Here is a 17,091-nt window from a genome sequence, read left to right on the forward strand (position 1 = left end):
ATGTGTTTGACAGACCGCGTTTGGGTGTGCCACGCACTGACCTCCGCCCCTTTGCCAGCTGATGTCTAGCAAATGCCCTTAACATCTGACAAGTCCCTTTTGACTTGCAGTGACCACCAGCCTGATTCCCCCGCCCCCGCACCCAGCGGCCCTTGCCTTGTTACTTAAAGCCCAGAGAATGGAAACCCTGGTGGTGTAGTGGTTAAGAACTATGGCTGCCAATCAAAAGTTGGGAAGTTCAAATCCCCCAGGCGCTCCTTGAAAACCCTATGGGGCAGTTCTGCTCTGTCCTACAGTGATTATGAGTCCGACTCAACGGCAGTGGATTTGGTTTGGGTAAGGCCCAGAGAGTGTGACAAGGTCAAGAAAAGTGACACTATTGACTATGTGCTTATTTAACGGGATTTTAAAAAGCAATTAAAATATTTAGTTACCTAATTCTTCCAGAAAACTAACCCAAAACGAAACCTGTTGCCATCCAGTCAAAAAAGCTAAATAGAAGCATTGTAAAACAGGAAAAGTTATCTACCCTTACAATAGAGTCCAAAGATTAATATTAGAGATCACTAAGCTGCTGTTTGCTTAATGTTAATTCACTTGAAAGTCTAGCAATACCAGACACTGTGAATACTTATTTCATTTAAATTTACAACAACGCTGTGTTTGAAGTTAGTATTCCTGTTTTACACATTAAAAAAAAAAAAAAATGGCACAGGGAAATTGATTTAGCCAAGCTCCATAGCTGACAAGTGGAAAGTCAGGGTTTTCCATCCTAGTTCAGTCTGGTTAAGCAGTCCATGTTCTGTGTACTATAAAGCCTTCTCAAAGATTGATAAACAGTGCAGTGAAATGCAAAGTTGAAGTCAAAGTCCATACAAAGGGCTACGAATCCAGTGTGAATTCCATTTAAACTTGATAAAAGAAATCTTGTTATTAGTCTGCACTTCGTAAGACCTCAACTATTGGATTTCTCAATGTTAAAAATGGATCAAGAAACTGCTCCTCCCTCTTCCCCCAACTGCGGTGTCTCAATTTTTGTTTTTTTCAGGGAAGTTTTTATGACCAGTCTTTTCCAAGATCATGGGGCTTTTCTCACTGCCTCTTTTCATTGTAGACTTTCTTGGAGAAAAAGTCATTACTGAATATAAAGTTCTTGAAATTAAGAAAGGTATCATTTCCAAGTATGGGTCTAAGTTGGAACCTCCTGAATTCCAAAACCTATGATGGTTTTTAAACTTATTCCTACTTTGTTATCTCTTAAGAATGAAACAATATTTGACTATTATTTCAGAAGGAGCAAGAATTGAAAAAAATGGTGTATTGACAAATATGTGAAGTATCCTTGATTTCTGAAATAAACTAAGAAATAAATCATATCTTTCCTTTGAATAACAGACAAAATGTTGTAAATATTTTGTCCGATATGGAAACCCTGGTGGCATAGTGGTTAAGTGTTAAGGCTGCTAACCAAAGGGTCGGCAGTTTGAATCCACCAGGCACTCCTTGGAAACTCTGTGGGGCAGTTCTACTCTGTCCTATAGGGTCGCTATGAGTCGGAATCGACTCAACAGCAGTGGAGTTTTTGGGGTATACACATCTAATGAAATACATTAGTGCATTCTTAAAAGTATAATTTTTCCTTATTCACAGTTTTTAGAGCTTTTAAAATCTCAACAACAACAAGAAAGTCACTGTATGTGCCTTTCTATTTCTGGCTCTACTCATCTTTTGCTTCCATCTTCCCTATGAACCTGTGAACCTGAAAATATGAGACATCATCAAGTCATCATGTTTATGATATAAGTCCAAGGAAGACATTGTCTTCCAGTGACAAGTAGTCAAGCAATTACTTTACAGTCCAAATGATGGTCAAGAAATACTGTGGCTGACAACTGACGTTTTTCAATCTCCACTCAAACTAGACCAATTATAGTTCCACAAATGTTCTTCTCTAGCTCTTTGCATGTGCTTCCTCCCTCTATTTTGTACACCTTCCTCTTGTCCTTCAGCAATTAACCTCACATTACCACCATAATGGTGGCTAATACTGACTCAGAAACACTGGGAGAAGAGACTCTCCTTGGTGCTCCCAAAGTGCCCTGTCTTTATACCTGTCAGGGCCATGTCACAATGTATGGAAATTGTTTATCCATTTCCCAGGCTAAAGGATAAGATTGTTAAGGAGAGGATGTGTCTTGGTCATCATAATTCCAATGCCTGGCAGACAATATTCCCTCAATAAATATTTGTTGAATAAATGAAGAAAATTGCAAATGAGAAAAAATGCAGCCCTGATACCTTGGCCTCTATAATAAATAATTGAAGGTATAAATATGGCCTAGTTAAATTTAATGGTGTGCTATATTTTGTTCCGTACCTGTAGATGTATTTAGTTTTTTATCAGAACTATTGAAATTCACAGATTGTTTTCTTATTGACCTGTAGCGAAGTATAAAGTATTTAAGTCTAAGAATATAATTGTTTTTCTCTTTTTCATTTTTCCCCCAGCTGCTGCTGAACTTGAATCTAGACTCTATAGAACTTCTTCTCTAGGATTTACTGGTACATTAGCATAAACTGCAAATCTAAATTCAGATCTAGTTTTTAAAACTACTCAAATATGTGTTCCTGTTTTAAAAAATGCATATTTATGCAGCTGAAGGCTCTTCTTATCAGCTCTTCTTACTTATCAGCACTCATCACCCTTCACTAAACACTTTTTTGTTCCTGAATCAGAGGACAGTATGCAGGATGATCCAGAATCAGTTCACTAGCACACTGTGAGCCGTCAAAATTCTTGTAATAATCTCCCCTTTCTCTCTCTTTTTTTTTTTTTTAGAATCTCAAGAAGTGACCAGTCCTCTCTAGAGTTCCTCTCCCGAGGAGGATCCAAGATGTGCAACAGCTCTTTCCTTCTCAGGGTCCTTGTTTTGGAGAATGGACTGGCTCTGCACCGCCATCCCTCCCACTCACACTGCTGGCCTCACAGAACCACCTCACTATGTCCCTCCATTCCCCCTCCATCTCTTAGCTGCCACCATCTCACGCTGCAGAATTCAACAACCAGTTCTCTGATTTTTAAGTTAATTACGTATGAGGCATTTAAGCTTTTTGCTTATGTTCTCTGACTTTGTTCACTAAGCTTATAATGAATGTACATAAAATAAACTCTAAGTCTTAAACCCTTGGGCAAATCCATCCATCTACAAATTAATTAATTCATTTACTGTGCTTAATTGGCTCCTAAAATTTTTTAATCATGCAGATCTCACCTCAGAAGGACTTCCCTGAACACCCAAGACAAATACTGTTCTAATCTTGCATCTATGCATTGCTTTTATTGTTTAGTTTTTGCAAAATCACAGTAATATTTTCACTTTTTTTCATACTTACTCTTTCTGTTATAGATTATGAATGAGCATAAGCAGCAGTAAATGCTTTCAGTGACACCTAAGAAAGACCATATACAAGTGTTACCATTATGAGCTTTCACAATACAAGAAATCTGCCTAATTAAGTGACTCACATATGCTTTGTAAGTTCAGACAATTTGGTAAGGTTGTGTATAGGATACAGTGTGGCTGCATGCAAAGGTAGGCAATTCAGAGCTAAGATGGCACTCTGAAGTGTCAGGTACTCCTGGGTGTAGTCTCTATTCCAAAGCTCACCTCTTAGTTTGATACAGTGCTTAAGCTCCAGCCATCATATTCCAATCCCAGTCAGGAAGAAGGAGGAAGAGGAAGAAGGTCATGTCCTCCATATATGCTTCAAATTAGCACATTTTTGTTATTTATCTTTTGATAAACATTGTGTTCTGTAAGAAAGTTAATTCCAAGAACTAAGTTCTTAAAGTATCAGAATCATTTAAGCTTGCTGTGAGCACAATTCATGTCTCCAACCCCTGTGGTACTACATATTCTTGTGTTTAAGCAGGAGATTTGAAATAAACAATGATAGCACAGTGGTCATAAAGATTAAGAAATAGAACTTGAGTTACTTCAGTTCTGTCATTCTATGTGACTGCTTTGAATTTTCATTTGTGTTTAAAATGTTTTGAATGTAGAGACATCTGAAAGCTACTTAGCTACCCAAAGAAACAAAGACATGAACGAGATATAATTTATTTTGAAATGAGATTTTTATGAATCTCTGCCAGACTTATGTTTAAGACCTTTCCTAAATATTTCTATATCTCTTGCTTTTGTTAAAAAAAAAACTGCTCAAAATTAATACAAAGTGTTGTCTAGCAATTATGTACAAATATAGATATAGCAGAACTGACTTACTGAACATGAGTATGTGAAGATCGATTTTGCTGAAGTCATAGACAAACCTACAGAGTTAAAGACTTGAGAACAAAAACTAATATTCTGTACTACAACGGACCAATATGTGGGTATAAATTTCCTCCTTTTAAAAATGTTTTAATGTAATTAAAATATGGATCCATAACTCTTTTCCTCTTTTTTACTGTAATATTTGTTATATTATTTGTCTTTTTTAATGTGAAGTTCAATAAAAGAAAATTATCAGTGTATTGCTTTTCTTTATTATTTTTTTCATTTCATGATTATTCATAAAAAAATGATTCTGCCATATATTGCCATTAAAAAAGAAAGGAGGTGAAGCCAACGTGGTGGTATAGACAGAAGCACCATGCCCTCCCTCTGCAGCAAAGACCTGAAAAACTAAGTGAAACAGATGCAAATATCAATCCTGGAACCCTAAGTGTCAAATGAGGGGATAGAGCATTCGATCAGGCACCAGTTGTAATAAGAAACTGACAGAGAACAGAGAATAAGGAGAGCTATGAGGTGGAGATCCCCTACCAGTTAACACAACATGGATTCACCATCTTGGACTACAGCCACCAGGGAAATACACAAGGAGTATGGGAAGGCAACTTCATGGAGCTCCCAAAAGGAGACAGGGCACCCAGAAACCAGGGATACACACCCTTCTTCCCTCTACGAGGTCTCCATAGCTTTCCAGAGAGACACGAGCCCACTGCCACCCGGGTCTGCACCACCCCCACTGGCTGGCCCCTTCAGCACCATTTTGTGTGTATGTTTTCTATTTTTTTTATTTTTGGCTTTTTTGTTGTTTCTCTATCTCTCTCCCTTCCTTCCTTTCCTTTTTCCCGCCTAGCTAGCCTCATGTGCCATCCCCTCCCCTTCTTGATGGGCTGTGATTTTTTTGGTTTGTTTTCTTTTTCTTTTTTTTCCTGTTTCTTCTTTCTTCTTCCTTTCCTTCCTCCCACCCACCCAGTCCTGTGCACTGCGCCTGTCCCTTCTTGAGGGGCCATGCTGCACTGCTCAGCTGGAGAGTCACTGTGCACGGCCTACCAGATCTGCACCACCGTCACGGACCAGCTATCCTCGTGTCATTTTATTATTTTTCTTTTTGTTGTTTCTTCTCTCTTGCCCTTTGTTCCTTTCCCCAAACCACCTAGCCCCATGCACTGCCCTCCTCCCTTAGTGGCTGTGCTGTACCGCTGAGTTGGAGAGCTGCTGGCACATGGCCTCCCCTGAACTGCACCATCCCCACAGACCAGCTCCCTCAGTGCCATGTTTTTTATTTTTCTTTATTTTTTTCCATTCTCCCTTTCCCATCTCCCTCCCACCAGGACCATACACTGCCTCTGCCCCTTCCTGATGGGCCATGCTGTGCCCACAGCAAGAGACACATCAGCTCACCCCCAAAAGCCAGCTCCCACGTCACCATATTTATTTATTCTTTGTCGTTGTTTTTATATTTTCTTCTTGGTTTTCTATTTCCTCTGTTTCCTTTCTCTTCCTCACCTAGTCCCATTTACCACTGAGGCCCTTTCTCCCCAGGCCAAGCCACACCACTCTGCTAGAGAGTGATGGGCTCATGGCCTTACTGAGTCTGCCCCGCCACTACCCACCAATTTCTACCATGCTGCCATTTAATTTAATTTTTTTCTTAAATTAATTTCACCTTTTTTTGATTTTATATCTCTCTTCTTTCTCTTCATTCACTCACCCACTTAGCCCCACAGATCACATCCTCTCCATCCCCTCCTGCCTATCTGCACCATATGCTGAGTGCTGTATCCCTGAGTGAAACTGATGTGGTCCCCCGGACCTCACCCTGCACTGTCCTCTGGCTCTGCCCCGTCAGCCCCTGCTTGTTCCACAAACTAGCCATTTCTGCCCCTCAACCCCTGCTAGACCCACCCTGCTGTACCATAGCCAAGTGACCAGCCCTGCACACTGGGAAAAGGCGATGAGAAGTCTCATGCTCACAGGTGAGCAAACAACAAACCATGCACAGCCCGCCTGCGCAGTTATAACAAAATAAAACAAAAAAGTAGGATGAAACAAGTCTACAATCAATAAATAAAGAAAATAATTCCTGAAAGTCCTGGAGACAGCAGACAATATCAAATCATATTAAAAAAAAAAAAAAAAGGATGGCTCCACAAAGAGACTGAAATAAAACACCAGATGATGTCCCATAGAAGAAAATGCACTGTAACTACCCGACTACCCGATAGGGAATTCAAAACTCTAATATTCAGGGCTTTCCAAGAGATGAAGGAAAACACAAACAAAATAAGAAAAAAAAAATAGACAAAATAATGAAAAATACAAACAAAATCAGGGAAAACACAGACAAAGCAATGGAAGAATTTAGGAAAATAATACAAGAACAAAATGTCAAAATGAGTAAACAGCTAGAAATCAAACAAAAACAGCAATTAGAAATTCAAAAAACAAACACAGGGTTTCAGAAATGGACAGTGCAATAGAAGGTTTTAGGAGCAAATTTTAAACAATGAAAGACAGGATCAGCAAAATTGAAGACAAATCCTTTGATACGACTTTGAGAAAAAATCAGAGAAAAGAAGAAACACTGACAATGATGTGAGGTACACTCAAAAGCAAAAAATGCATATGATTGGACTTCCAGAACAAGGAGAGAAAACAGAAAACACAGAGAAAAATCACCAAAGATCTGCAGACACAAAACTTCCCTAATATCATGAAGGATGAAAAGCTGACCATTGAAGAAGCTCAACAAATCCCATACAGAATATACTGCAAAAGAAAATCACCAAGGCATATCATAACACACTCCCTAAAACCTAAGACATAGAAAGAATCCTGAGAGCAGCTCAAAAAAAATGAAAAGTCACATGCAAAGGGGAAACAGTAAGACTAAACTCTGATTACTCAGCAGAAATTATGCAGGCAAGAAGGCAATGGGATGACATATATAAAAACTTGAAAGAAAAAGACTGACAACCAAGAATACTATATTCTACAACATTTTGTTCAAATCCGATGGCAAAATTAGGACATTTCCAGATAAACAGAAATTAAGGGAATATGAAAAAAAAACAAAACAAACTTAAAAGAATCGCTAAAGGGAACCTTCAGTTAGAGCAAAAAGAACTGAATCTAAGACACAGGACAGCATCAGTCAGATATCAATTTAGGTAATGAACTCTCAAGGATAAAACAAAACTAAAAGGTTTACAACAGGGAATCAGAGAGGTCATTCGGTAAATAACAACAATGTCAGAACAATAAAACAGGAAATAAACAGTGTAGGTATAGAACTTTAAAACAAAGAGAGAGTCAAAGTGTAATTAAGTAATAAAAGATTGGTTTAAACTTAGGAAGGTAAGGGTAAATTTCAAGGTAACCACAAAGAAAGTTAACAAACCTACTCATCCAAAAAAAAAAAAAAAAAAGAAGAAGAAAAATATAAAGTCACAGTAAACACAAAATCTACAAAAATGAAGGAACTAAAAAAATCCACAAACAAAAGGAATTCAGCACAGGAGAGTAAGAGAAACAAAGAAAATGTCAGCCCCCCAAAAAAGCACTACAAAATGACAGCAATAAACTCAATATTTATCAATAATCACACTGAACATAAATGGCTTAAATGCACTCATAAAAAGACAGAAAGTGACAGAACGGATTAAAAAAACAGGACCCATCACTATGCTGTCTACAAGAGACACACCTCAAAAATGAAAGCATGAAAAAATATGTATCAAGGAAACGGCAACCAAAAAACAGCAGGAGTGGCAATAATAATCTCAGACAAAATAGATTTTAAAACAAAGTCTACCATAAAAGAGAAGGAAGAATTAAAGGGACAATCTACCTTTAGGATACAGCCATAATAAATATCTATGCACCTAATGAGGCTCCAAAATACATAAAACGAACTCTAACAGCACTGAAAAGAGAAATTGACAGTTCAACAATGATAGTAGGTGACTTCAACACACCAACTTGGCAAAAAAAAAAATCTAGAAAGAAACTCAGTGAAGTTACAGAAGATCTAAAGGCCACAATCAACCAAACTGACCTCAAAGACATATATAGAGCACTCCACCCAAGAGCAGCAAAGTACCCATTCTTTTCCAACACAAATGGAATGTTCTCCAGAATAGACCACATCATAGGCCACAAAGCAACCCTCAAGAAAATCCAAAACACTGAGATAATATAATGCATTTTCTCTGATCACAACGACGTAAATGTAGAAATTAATAACAGGAAGAGAAAGGGAAAAAATTAAAAACATGGAAATTGAATAACACTTTGCTTAAAAACCACTGGGTAATAGAAGGAATCAAAGATGGAATGAAAAAAATTGCTAGAATCAAATGAGAATGAAAACACATTACACCAAAACCTCTGGAACACAGCAAAGGCAGTACTCCAGTTCAATTTATAGCAATAGACACACAAATCAAAAAAGAAGAAAGGGGCGAAATCAAAACATTAGCTATACAACTCAAACAAATAGAAGGAGAACAGCAAAAGAAGCCCACAGCTAAAAGAAGAAAGAAAATAATAAAGATAAGAGCAGAAATAAATGAAATAGAGTGGGAAAATGATAGAAAGAATCAACAAAACCCAAAGTTGGTTCTTTGAAAGGATCAACAAATAACCCAAGAAAACAAAAAGAGAGGCATTACAACACACCCAACTGAAATAAAAAGAATTGTATCAGAATACTACGAACAACTATACTCTGACAAATTTGAAAACCTAGAGGAAATGGACAAATTCCTAGAAACACACGACCTAACTAAACTAACACAAACTGAGTTCAAAAATCCGAACAGATACATAATAAGAGAAGAAATTGAAAAGGTAATAATAACTAAAAAACAAAACAAAACAAAAGCCCTGGCCTAGAAGCCTCCACTGGAGAATTCTACCAAACATTCAGAGAAGAGCTTCTATGAGTACTACTCAGACTATTTCAGAACATAGAAAAATAAGGGATACTCCCGAATTCATTTTATGAAGCCTGCATCACCCTGATACCAAAACCAGGCAAAGACATCACAAAAAGAGAAAATTACAGACCATTATTTCTCATGAATATAGATGCAAAAATTCTCAACAAAATTCAGCCAATAGAATTCATCATCACGTAAAAAAATAGTACACCATGACCGAATGGAATTCATACCAGCTATGCAAGGATGATTCAACATTAGAAAATCAGCCAAAGAAATCCACCACATAAATAAAACAAAAGAATCACATGATCATCTCAATGGACACAGAAAAGACATTTGATAAAGTTCAACACCCATTCTCATAAAAACTCTCAATAAAATAGGTATAGAAAGGAAATTTCTCAGCATAATAAAGGGCATCTATACAAAACTATCGACAGCACTGGGTTTTTTTTTTTTTTTATACAAATCTAGGAAACCCTGGTGGTGTAGCGGTTAAGTGCTACAGCTGCTAACCAAAGGGTCGGCAGCTCGAATCTGCCAGGCGCTCCTTGGAAACTCCATGGGGGCAGTTCTACTCTGTCCTATAGGGTCACTATGAGTCAGAATCGACTCATCGGCACTGGGTTTGGTTTGTTTTGGGTACAAAACTAACAGCCAACATCATTCTTAATGGAGAGAGGCTGAAAAACATTCCACCTGAGAACAGGAACAAGACAAGGATGCCCTTTATCACCACTCCTGTTTAACATTGTGCTGGAAGTTCTAGCTACAGCAATAAGGCAAGAAAAAGAAATAAAGGGCCTCCAAATTGGTAAGGAAGAAGGAAAACTATTCCTATTTGTGGATGATATGATACTATACAGAAAGAACCCAAAAGACTCCACAAGAAAACTAGTAGAACTATTCAGCAGAGCAGCAGGACACAAGATCAACATACAAAAGTCAGTTGGATTCCTATACACCAATAAAGAGAACTACAAAAAGAAAATCAGGAAAGCAATACCATTTATAATTTAAAAAAATAAATAAATAAAATAATAGCACCTAAAAAAATAAAATACTTAGGAATAAATCTAACCAGGGACATAAAAGACCCCTATACAAAGAAAACTGCAAAACACTACTGAAGAAACCAAAAGAGACATACATTAATGGAAAACATATCATGCTCATGGATAGGTAGATTCAACATGCTGAAAATGTCAATTCTACCCAAAGCAATCTACAAATACAATGCAATCCTGATCCAAATATCAATGGTATTCTTTAACAAGGTGGAAAAAATAATCATTAACTTTATATGGAAAGGAAAGAGGCGCCAGATAAGTAAAGCACTATTGAAGAGAAAGAATAAAATCGGAGGACTCATAGTACCTGACCTCAGAACCTACTATACAGCTATGGTAGTTAAGACAGCCTGGCCCTGGTACAACAACAGACACATTGACCAATGGAACAGAATTGAGAACCCAGATATAAATCCATCCACCTACGGCAATCAGACCTTAAACAAAGGTCCAAAATCCATTAAATGGGGGAAAAGACAGCCTTTTTTTTTAAATTGTGCTTTAAGTGAACGTTTACACCTCAGGTTAGTTTCTCATACAAAAAAATGTATACACAAATTGTTATGTGACACTAGTTGCTCCCCCTATAATGTGACAGCACACTGCTTTCCATCCCAGATTTCCCATGTCCATTCAACCAGCTCCTGTCCCTTTCTGCCTTCTCATCTAGCCTCCGGACAGGAGCTGCCCATTTAGTCTCATGTATCTACTTGAGCTAAGAAGCATACCCTTCATAAGTATTTTATGTCTTATAGTCCAGTCTAACCTTTGCCTGAAGAGTTGGCTTCCAGAATGGTTTTAGTTCTGGGCTAACAGAGAATCTGGGGGCCATGTCTTCTGGGGTCCCTCCAGTCTTCAGTCAGACCATTAAGTTTGCTTGAAAAGACAGTCTTTTTAACAAATGGTGCTGGCAAAATAGGACGTCCATCTGTAAAAAAATGAAACAGGACCCATACCTCAGAGCATACACAAAAACTAATTCAAAATGGATCAAAGACCTAAATATAAAAACAAAAATCACAAACATCATAGAAGAAAAAATAGGGTCAATGCTAGAGGCCTAATACGTGGCATAAATAAAATACAAACCATAACTATCAATACATATACACCAGAAGATAAGCTAGATAACTGGGATCTTTTAAAAATTAAACACTTATTCTTACCAAAAGAGTAAAAAGAGAACCTAGAGGCTTGGAAAAATTTTTGACCATGACAAATCCAACAAAGGTCTAATCTTTAAAATGTATAGGAAACCCTACACTTTTACGACAAAAAGACAAATAATCCAATTAAAACACGGGCAATGAATATGAACAGACACTTCACCAGAGAAGATATTCAGATGGCTAACAGACACAAGAGGAAATGCTCAAGATCGCTAGATGTGATGGTTAAGATTGTGCATCTGCTTGCCTGGGCCATGATTCTCAGTGTTTATATGCGATCACCCTCATGATGGGATCTGTTGTGAGTAGCCAGTCAGTTGAAATGGAGTTTCCTTGGGCCTGTAGCCTGCATCCATATACAAGTGGACTTTCTGGCTTTTGCCTTCTCTGGATCCTGCAGCTGGCTCTTGTTCATCTTACTTCTGGTTCTTGGGACTTGAGCTAGTAGCTTACTGATCTTGGGATTCATCCATCTTCACAGCCTGTGAGCAAGAGTCCTGCTCTCCAATCTGCCAATCTTGGGTTTGCCAGACCCTGCAGCTATATCAATCAGGAGAAGCCTTGCGTTCTTGCCTGCCAATCTTGGGATTTGTTGACCTTCACAGCCTGTGAGCGAGAGCCCTGCTCTCTGACATGCCATTGGGTTTGCCAGCCCCTGCAGCTATGTGAATCAGGAGAAGCCTCTTTCGTGATTCATGGACTTGAGACGTTCCAGCCTGTATAATCACATGAGCTGTTTCCTTGATATAAATCTCTCTATATATGTATGTATTTATATGCTTTACTGGTTTTGCTCCTCTAAAGAACCCAGCCTAAGACACTAGGCATTAGAGAAATGCAAATGAAAACTACAATGAGATACCATCTTAACCTGACATTACTGGCACGAATAAAAAAAACCAAAAAATAACAAATGTTGGAGAGGCTGCAGGGAGACTGGAACTCTTATGCACTGCTGGCAGGAATGTAAAATGGTGCAATCATTTTGGAAAACAATATAGCGTTTCCTTAAAAAGCTAGAAATAAGAGCTGCCACAGGAATAGACACATGCACAACCATGTTCATTGCAGCGTTATTCACAACAGCAAAAAGATGGAAACAACCTAAGTGCCCACCAACAGATGAATGTATAAACAAACAATGGTATGTACACACAATGAAATACTGTGCAATGATAAAGAACAATGATGAATCCATGAAACATCTCACAACATGGATGAATCTGGAGGACGTTATGCTGAGTGAAATAAGTCAATTACAAAAGGACAAATACCGTATGAGACCACTATTATAAAAACTCTCAAAGAGGTTTCCACACAGAAAGAAAAAAATCTTTCATGTTTACAAGGGAAAGGAGGAGTGGGAGGGAAAAACACTAACTAGACAATAGATGAGTGGTAACTTTGGTGAAGGGTAAGACAGGACATAATGCTGCAGAAGCCTTCACAACTTGACCAAGGCATGGTCATGGGAGCTTCGTAGACATATGCAAACTCGCTGAAGGACCAAATTACTGGGATGAGGATTGGGGACCATAGTCTCAAGGGACATCTAACTCAACTGGCGTAACACAGTTTATGAATAAAATGTTCTACATTCTACTTTGGTGAGTAGGATCTGGGGTCTTAAAAGCTTGTGAGTTGCCATCTAAGATACTCCACCGGTCCCACCCTGCCTGGAGCAAGGGAGAATGAAGAAAACCACAGACACAAGGGAAAGATTAGTCAAAGGACTAGAGGACCACAAGTATCACAGCCTCCACCAGACTGAGTCCAGCAGAACTAGACGGTGCCTGGCTACCACCACCAACTGCTCTGACAGGGATCACAATAGAGGGTCCTGGACAGAGCAGGAGAAAAATGAAGAACAAAATTCTAACTTACAAAAAAAGATTAGACTTACTGGTCTGACAGAGACTGGAGAAAACCCAAGAGTATGACCGCTAGACACCCTTTTAAATCAGTACTGAAGTCACTGCTGAGGGTCACCCTTCAGCCAAAGATTTGATAGGCCCATAAAACAAAACGAGAATAAATGGGCACAAGAAGGGGCAAGGACAAGAAGGCAGGAGGGGACAGGAAAGCTGGTAATAGGTAACCCAAGGTCCAGAAGGGGAAAGTGTTGACATGCCATGAGATTGCCAACCAATGTCACAAAAGAATATATGTATTGTTTAATGAGAAACTAATTTGCTCTGTAAACCTTCTAAAGTACAATTAAAAAAAAAAAAACTTTCACTTTGGGTGTCAGATATGCTAGGTATGTCACTGGGCTGATTGACCTTGGGACAGTATGGTAAATGCAGTGATAGAAATTGTCATAGGGAAAGCTCAGACATGGATCGCCTAAGGGTGAGTCTGGGGATCAGGGAAGCCTTACTTAATTATTTGGTAATTTTCATATTTACGTAATTTTTGAATTTGCACCAAGTCTCCCTGTACAATCAATTCTTTTCATTTTACCCCTTTTGCTTTTTTTATTTTCTCTTTCCCTGTACACACACACACACACACACACTCACACACTTTTCTTTTCTGAACCATTTGAATGCAGGTTGGAGATATTGTTCCGTTTTAACCCTATTACTTCAGTCTTCAGTGAGTATTTACTAAGAACAAGGACATTCTCCTCCCTAATCATACTACTGTTATCACATTAAGGCAACTTATCATTGATATAGTACGGGCTTATAATACCATTATCTAATCTACAGACCATATTTGAAGTTTGTCACTCGGCCCAATAATGTCCTTCATAGCTATGGTTCTTCCAGTTCAGGATCCAATTCAGGATCACACATTCTTTTAGCTGTCTTGTCTCTTTAATCTGGAATAAACAGTTTCTCAGCCTCTACTTTTTTCTTTCTTCAAGGGACCCTATCTTTTTGTTCATTCAGGCTGAAGACCTGTGAACTGGCTCAGGTTAGGGAATTGGTTTAGAGGTATGACATACCACTGTTGTGACTCAGAGTGGCCTCTATTCATCAGCTGTACTTTTTCTTTTTTTAATTTTTATTGTGCATTAGCTGAAAGTTTACAGAGCAAATTAGTCTCCCATTCTATAGTTTTCACATACAGTGTTCCTTGACATTGGTTTCATTCCCCACAGTGTCTCAGCACTCTCCCCGTTTCTGTCCTAGGTTCCCCATTTCCTTTTGTCCTGATTTTCTACTCCTTCCTGCCTTCTCATCTTTGCTTTTGGGCAAATGTTGCCCTTTTGATCTTGTATAATTGATTGTTAAGGAACTCATTCCTCTCAGATGTTATTGTTTATTTTATGAATCTGACTACGGTTTGGCAAAAGGTGGTCTCCAGGAATGGCTTCAGTACCAGTTCAGAAGGGTATCTTAGGGCCGTAGTCTTGGGGTTCCTCCATTCTCTGTTAGATCAGTAAGTCTGGTCTTTTTTGAGAATTTAATTTTTTGATCTACAATTTTTTCCCCACTCTGTCTGAGACTCTCTGTTGTGATTCCAGTCAGAGCGGTAACTAGTAGTAGCCGGTCACCATCTAGTTCTCCTGGTCTGGGGGTGGGGTAAGCTCTGGTTCATGTGGTCCATTAGTCCTTTGGACTAATTGCTCCCTTGAGTCTTTGGTTTTCTCTTTCTTTATTTCTTGACTTTGATACTTTTGAAGAATGCAGGCCAGTTATTTTATAGACTCTTCATCACTTTGGTTTTGTCTGATGTTTCCTCCTGATTCGATTATGTGTTTTTCTTAGAAATGCCACTAAAATGAGATTTTCCTTCTTAGTGCATCATATCAAGATTCACGCAATGGCATTTTGTCCCAATTTTGGTGATGTTAGCTTTGATCACTTAGTTCAAGTACAGCTGTTTTCTCCACTGTAAAATTACTATTTTCACCTTTGTAATTAGTAAGTAATTGAGGGGAAGATAGGTTGAGATTAGTTTTTGCATCCATCGGTGATTTTCTAACCCTGTTTTTTTCTGTATTTGTTGGCACTCTGCTGTGTTAAAAAAAGAACACTTCTTTTTTAAAGCTTCATTTAGGTCTAATTTAAATACCATAAAATCCATCCATTCTAAGTAAACGATGATTGTTAGTAAACTTATAGTTGTGCAACCATCACCACAATCCAATTGTAGAAACTTCTAGCACCATAAAAACTTTCTTCATGCCCACTTGCACTTAATCTCTGCTGTAACCTCAGCCCCAAACAACCACTAATCTGTTTTCTGTCTCTATGCCTTTTCTGGGCATTTCCTACCAATGGAATCATACAATATGTAGTATTTTGCATCTGCCTTCTTCCACTTAGCTTGCTTTCAAGGTTCATCCATGCTGTAGCATATATTGGTGTTTTATTCCTTTTTTGCGGCTGAATAATAGTAATTGTATGAATATACCACTTTTTGTTTACTCACTAGTCTATAGACATTCATATTGTTTACAGGTTTTTTTTACTATGATAGTCAATATTCTTCACCAACACTGTAATTCAAAAACATCAATTCTTCTTTGGTCTTCTTTATTCATTGTTCAGCTTTTCCATACACATAAGGTGATTGAAAATACTATGGCTTGGGTCAGGTGCACCTTGGTCCTCAAGGTGATATATATATATATATTTTTAACACTTTAAAAAGGCCTTTTGCTGCAGAATTGTCCAATGCAAAACATCGTTTGACTTCTTGACTGCAGCTTACATGGGCGTTGACTGTGGATCTAAGTAAAATGAAATTCTTGACAACTTCAATCTTTTCTCTATTTATCATGATGTTACCTATAGGTTCTTTCTTTCTTTCTTTTTTGTAGATTCCCTTTAGAGGATGTTTCCTTTTATATTCTAATTCGTTAAACTTTTTTTTTTTTTTGCGTCATGAATGGATGTTGGATTTTGTGTAATTCTTTTTCTACATCTTTGAGATGCTCATGTGGTTTTTATCCTTTATTCTATTTCTATGGTTTATTGCATTTATTGATTTTGAGATGTTAAAGCAGTCTTGCATCCATGGCATAAATCCCATTTTGATCATGGTATACGTCTTTAGGCTGAGTTCTCTAGAGAAGCAAAACCAGTAAGGCTTATATACATATATATCTATATAAAGCAAATGGCTCATGTGTTTGTAGAGGCTGGAATGTCCCAAATCCATGCTGGAACATCCCAAATTCATGGGTCAGGATATAGACTTCGCCTGATTGACGTAGTCACAGGTGCTGGTGAACCCAAGATGGGCAGATCAGACAGCAGGGCTCTTGCTCACAGACTGCTAAGATCGATGAATCCCAATATCAGCAGGCAAGACCACAGGTAAGCTGCTACCTCAAGTCCCAAGCACTGTAGGTCAGACAAATAGGAGCCAGCTGCAGAACCCAGAGTGAGCAAAAGCCCATAAGCCTTGTCAGAATGTCCACTTATATTTGGTGCAGGCCACACACCCAAGGAAACTCTCTTTCAACTGATTGGCTACTCACAGCAGATCTCATCATAGAGGTGATCACATTATATCAAATCTCATCACAGCATCATACATCTGCCAAACCACTGAGAACCATCGCCTAGCCAAGTTGACACACAACCTTAACCATATAGTATATAACTGTTTTTATATGTTGCTGGACTTGGTTTGCTAATATTTTGTTAAG

The sequence above is a fragment of the Elephas maximus genome, chromosome 12 (assembly GCF_024166365.1).
Source record: "Elephas maximus indicus isolate mEleMax1 chromosome 12, mEleMax1 primary haplotype, whole genome shotgun sequence".
NCBI classification, from domain to species: domain Eukaryota; kingdom Metazoa; phylum Chordata; class Mammalia; order Proboscidea; family Elephantidae; genus Elephas; species Elephas maximus.